We start from the raw sequence: 6,488 nt of genomic DNA, 5'->3' as shown, positions 1-6,488 counted from the left end.
AGAGAGAGAGAGAGAGAGAGAGAGAGAGAGAGAAGGAGAGAGAGATATGTAAATATGTACATGTACACTGAAATTATATATATATATATGTATGTCCGTATGTGTGAGCGGGTGTGTGTGTGTGTATTATATATATATATATATATATACATACAGAGAGGGAGAGAGAGAGAAAGAGATATAGTACACTAAAATTAGGGAGATCCCTCTCAAAACTCAGGAGTGAAATTCTTGTGCCGTGTCTTTGAAAACTGAGCCCACTCGATTCTCTCTCTCTCTCTCTCCCCACCTATTTCTTTCTCATTTTATCTCTTTTCTAGTTAGTTTGGATCTCTCTCTTCCCTCCCTCTCTCTCTCTATCCATGCCACCGATTGAGCGCCTTGATAGCTTTAATGCTGTTAGTATTTAGTTACATACTTTTCCATTTTGAATTTCCCAGTCGATCTTCACTTTCTCTTCCATCCTCCCAGGATCAATAAAATAAAGTACAAGTGGGTACAAAATAATCGATTGCAACCTGTTTATTTCTACAAAGCTTATTTTAGTATTCCTATTTCGATTTCGTTTGGAACCATATTGCTGTTTTATACGCTTGGAGAAAGAAAAGCAAGGACGCCCTGATTCACACCTAACTACCCCTCAACCATAGTTAAGTAAAAAAAAAATCTACAGTATATTTGTATTCATATGTAGTATTCTGTGACTTCATATTATTTAACTTATATATATGAAAATAGCCTTGATATATAAATCCAGCATTTTATTTTTGCCCATGTCAGCCATTTCCAACGTTAAGTATTTGTTTACATAACGTCAACTAATGAGTTTATATAGGCTTTGTATATTCCAATAAACATGTTTTCTTATAAGTATATGTGTGCGTGTATATACAAACCAGTACACGTGTTTAGTAGAGTTTTCTTTCCTTTTCTTCTTTGTTTGGGGTGTTAGTTTAGAAGCGTGTTATTTGTTTTATAGCATTGTTCAAAGAAACTGCAAGAGTGAAAAAGACAAATTGTTCTATCTAATTTTCTTCTTACTATTTAATTGACTCCCTAAGCAGGATAATGTTTCTGACTATAGGATATTGTACTTACATTCTTTCGTTTTCACTTCGCTATTATTATTATTATTATTATTATTATTATTATTATTATTATTATTATTATTATTATTATTATTATTATTATTATTATTATTTGTTCGTCTGTTATAATGCGTGAAGTATAAAGAAGCTCTAAGAATCTATTCCCATTAAACAAAAATCTCTTTACATATATGTCTGTCTGGGGTGTCTTCCTTTCTTTCTGCCTCGTTTATATACTCATTTACACTAGGAGTATTTGTAGTGCATAATGTTATGTAGAGCAATGTCGAGAAACACGTCTGTCTGGCTGGCAGTCTGCTCTTGCATCATTCATTATTCACTTGTTTGCAATAGTTAATTTAGCTGCCGTTACAAATCTGACGTATGGCCTACAATAATTCCTCTCTGTCTTTTTATCTTTTTCTTTTTTCTTTTTTTTCTTTCTGTGCGTCTTTGTGTTGTAGCGGAACAGCTTAGAATACAACCAACATTATTGTCGAAAGATATTCTTCACGACTCTGCCAGCATAAAAAAATATGTTCTCTTTTGTTTCAGGTGCGTGCACCATTAATAAGAACCTCAACAACTATAACTATAATTCTAAACCACACACACACGTACATATGTGCATATATGCGCGCGCGCACACACATACACACACACACACACACACACACACACACACACACACACACACACACACACACACACACACACACACACACACACACACACACACACACACATATATATATGTATATACACACACACCCGTGTACACGTTTACATTATTCCTTTCTTTGAACTGGGTCAGTTATCACGAAGACTATTTTGTTTGCTTAGTAAAGCAACCAATTCTTTAGTGATAGATAGAAAGCCAGAACTACAGTTATATGGAAAGATAAACATGTTTATGTTGCTGGCGAGAATATCTTACAACTATATCTAATTGTCTATCTTTTTAGAATCTTACACAGCTATTTAGAAATGTGTTCTTCTATATGCTTCTTACCCTTTTTTCTACATCTCATTTGTTTTCTTATACTCATTTCGGTGTATAAGAAAATAATTGCCATGTCGTTTCTTTGTCCCCTACTTATGATTATATATGTGTGTGTGTGCATAAACATGCATATATATATATATATGGTTATGTCTATATACATGCATATATAACTCACTGTGTATGTGTATGTATATATATATAGCAATAAGACAATGGAGGTGAATATGTGGTACTCATCAACTTGCAGACATTGTATTATGTCAATTTACCTGCTTATTTATCAACTAAGAGGACAGGACAATAAAAACAATATACAAACACATATGTCATATCAGTAATAAAAATTAAAAAAGACATCAAGTGACCGAAGAAGGGACAATGTCTTACATCTGTTTCAGCCTAGACGTGACATGCCTTATTCTATCTATATAACTCCAGTAAACTGAAGTAATTGATAGTTGAAATGGATGAAAATAGAGGTACATGTATGATTCTATAGGCCTCTTCATAGATTTACAAAGTTCATGGAGTTAATTTACAATATACCAATATAAACATAAAAAACATATAGAAATCATAAAAACTCAAATATATATGCATATGCATGCATACTTTGACATATATAGATATACATAAATAAATAAACATAAATACATGAATATATATGTGTACACTTATGTGTACATACATAAACGTCTATACATGCACACCAATGAGTCAATTGTTATTGTTATTATACATAAGGACATATATATATATACCCACCCACACATACATACATACACACATACACATGTGTATATAAGCTTTCCATGGTGCATAAGCTTTAGTTGCGTTTGGAAAGGAGGACCGTGCATTGGTTCTTATGAACAATGTGACGCATATCATCCTTTATCAAACTGGTTAGCCAAAGACTAGTGGTTAGAACCAAATGACTTGACATTTTTAAGTGGGAAGTTGTAATGTTCATGTCTATCTTTAGGGTATTATGAATGTTAAATGTTGCACCACCTAACATTCGAACTTGAGGAGACGAACTTGGCTGCTACACAATATTTTATCACTAGTGTAGAAGTGTGTACATGCATATGCATATACACACAGATATTTCTGTGTATTTATAAATACATAAATACACATATGAGCACTTAGGAGTATGCGTGTATATCACATACATGCTTACATATACAAATGAGAGAATCATTTAAGTGTTTTATAATCCAGACCTAGAAAATGTTTTGGATTGATGCATTCTGTCTCCATCACCATGATCATCATCTGTCTGTCTATCTCTCTCTCTCTGTCTCTCTCTCTCTCACACTCTCTCTCTGTCTCTCTCGTGCGTGTGTAGATGTAATTATTTTTCTCAACATTACACTTCATTAATCCATTTGGAGTGCAAAAACTAAACTAAAGTAATAATAGGAAATGAAAATTAATTAGGCTTTTTAAATTATGACATCTCATTTCTGTGGGGGAAGGTGGCACATTTTGGGGTCTATTGTTCAACTGAAAATATTTGGCTCATCAGTCATGTGGTTCATTTTTGGTACAAGCCTAAGCAAGTAACATAACAGTTTCGTCCACTTCAGAAATAACTTTTTTGTGTCAAACACTAGTAACTGGTTGTCTACTTGTCTCACAACGGACATTCTACATACTGAGTACAGTTTAAACTAATTAATAGGCTTGAATTAGTTGATTAGTCACAACATACCTGCTACCTCCACATTATTAAGCCCAGTCAGCTAAGCTTTGTGTTAGTTGTGGACAATCACTATTGCTATTGTTACCGCCCACAGAGCAGCCACTGACTTATAGAATGTTGCTTTCACATCAGACCAGACCTCTTAATCACCACTTGTTTAATAAATATTGTCGACTGCTTCAGCTGCTTTGCTTTCGAACTTGGTAGGAATTATCTCATTGGTCAAGGTAGCCACTTGAATACAACGTTTTTAACAAATTATGGTCCATTAGTTTTTGTTCTTTTATCCAGTAATTTCTTTCAATTCTTTTTTTTTATTTAGCCTCCCTCCATTTTTTTTTTTTGTCTTTCACACAACTATATCAGGTAATTGTATTACATTTTATACTGAAGATTGTTAATTTCGAAAACAACCTCTCTTCAAGTAATAGGCTTTTATTTGAAGATGAAAAACTAAATTTTGAAGAAATATTTGCAACAAGCTTAATATATCAGGTATCATATTTCTAATGTCGATAATTTTAGTGAATTCGGAGTAAATCACAAACATACTGCATATGAAAGATTTAATAGTACGGACACTTATTGGTCAGATCTCGTTTATACACACGCACACCTATGTATAAGTACCCACACACATGTGCGTGCACATATATATATGCGTGTGTGTGTGTATTTAGACAGACAAGGATAGATAGATAGACAGATAGACTGATATATAGATAGATTGATAGACAGACAGATAGATAGATACATAGATAGATAGATAGGTAGGTAGGTAGGTAGATAGATAGATAGATAGATAGATAGATAGATAGATAGATAGATAGATAGATAGATAGATAGATAGATAGATAGATAGATAGATAGACAGGTAGATAGATAAATACACTTAATATACATACGTATACAGAAACATGCATGAATTTATAGAGGAGGAAAGAAAAGCAAAAATTTACCTCTCTTCGAAAGATTAGGAAAAATGCCGTGTATAAGGACATTGACATAAGAGGATTTCGTGATTGAATGACGTAATTCTGCAATTAAAATAGCGCTTATCATGTAGTTAATAAGAGGAACACACTAATTACTCCCTATGTAGTGAAAGGGTGTAATTCCCACTGCTTGATATATTATTATAATTTGTTTTTGTACTCAAAAGTAGAGCTAAAAGCTGTTCGGCGCGAGACTCGCTACAATTTAGCATCTCAGGAGGTTTAACTTATCATCATTTATATTGTAGCCTGTACTTTAGAGTGATAGAATATTTTGACATCTTTGGTCACTTTGACACATTAGAAATCTAGAAACCTGTCATTAACGCCTACATTATACACACATACACATCTACCAACATATAGATAGGTAGATTTGTACATACCTGCATTTGTCATCAATGCTGGGTAATGACCGAAGAAGTAAGATCGTCAACAATAGCGGCAGAAATATAGTACCTCTCAAGGATCTCTGGTGTAAGGTTACTCGACAAGGTGCGTATCTCGGACATCAGAGTATCTCTCCAGGTGAAGCCGCTACCTCTGTGCATTGAGAGGTCACAGCTCTGATACTACGGACATATAATTAGATTCCCGCAATAACAAGAATTGGAAGGCGGATTGGGCTTGAAGAGTGAGATCGTTGAATGATATCCACATTCTTAGCTGGTCACGTTAGCGAATCCAGCCGGAAGCTTGCGACGGTTGCTTCTTGTAGGTCCCTATGGAAGAGATGCTTGAGGAATCTACTTCCTGACTCTCCCCTGAATAATGGTGGGGAAGTTAGTTGGATAAATCTATTTGTCTATATTTTTGTCTGGCTGCTCTGCATTATTTCTCTTTGTTCATTTTTGTTAAAATAATGCAAATTACCTAGGACATAAATCTCTCCTACACATTTTAGCATCAGTTTAAATACCTTGGCTACTGAAAATAATTTCGAACAACTGTCGTGCTGATGATGGGTTTTGAGCCAGAAGTACATGTCCATGGCTCATCTTAACATTAAGCATATTTTTTTCCTTAAAGCATGTCAAATTTGGGGATTATCACCGCTTTCCAAGTGTAGATGGTCGTTGTGACACAGCATCTAGTGGCAATGTTACGTTAGATAAATAAAGATTTTATGTTCTGTAGAATTTGACATACATGTATGTATTAGCGTGTGTATGTATATTTAAATATAGATATCTAAATGGATCTCCCCCCCCTCTCTCTCTCTCTATATATATATATATATATATATGTGTGTGTGTATATATTAGTAAGGTATAGATTAATGAAAAGTTTATTTACTCCTGTCTTCTGTGTTATCGTTTCATTAATCTATACCTTTCACACTTTCCCTATTTGTCTTGGCTATGTCAAGATGTTTTTTTATGTATTCTTCTTTCCCACTTAAATTTTAAATGTTGTCACAACAGTAATATGTCCATTCTGCTGAGATTTTCAGTAAATTTTCTATATCCTTTTGCAGCTCAATATTGCTCTGCATTTTGCATTTAATGTAATGCTCGCATTACTTAAATAAATGGGGTAGCATGAAACGTGCGTACTGCAATAACTTTTAAAAGCCGTGTTGCTTTTTTTGATTTTTGATCACCTTGTTTTTTAGAATTGTTTGGATAATACCCTACTATATTCTGGTGCCTAAACATAAGTGCCACATTCAATTTTGAATCTAAATCTTC

The 6,488-nt window shown here is 33.8% G+C and overlaps 1 protein-coding gene across 1 annotated transcript in view; it reads left to right on the top strand.

The window, feature by feature from the left end:
* The window catches only part of LOC106868936 (paired box protein Pax-5), a 261,351-nt gene that overhangs the window by 167,305 nt on the left and 87,558 nt on the right, over positions 1-6,488 (top strand). The window lies entirely within an intron of this gene.

This window comes from Octopus bimaculoides, chromosome 6, assembly GCF_001194135.2.
Source record: "Octopus bimaculoides isolate UCB-OBI-ISO-001 chromosome 6, ASM119413v2, whole genome shotgun sequence".
Lineage (NCBI taxonomy): Eukaryota > Metazoa > Mollusca > Cephalopoda > Octopoda > Octopodidae > Octopus > Octopus bimaculoides.
This window is presented reverse-complemented; position numbering and strand designations above follow the sequence as displayed.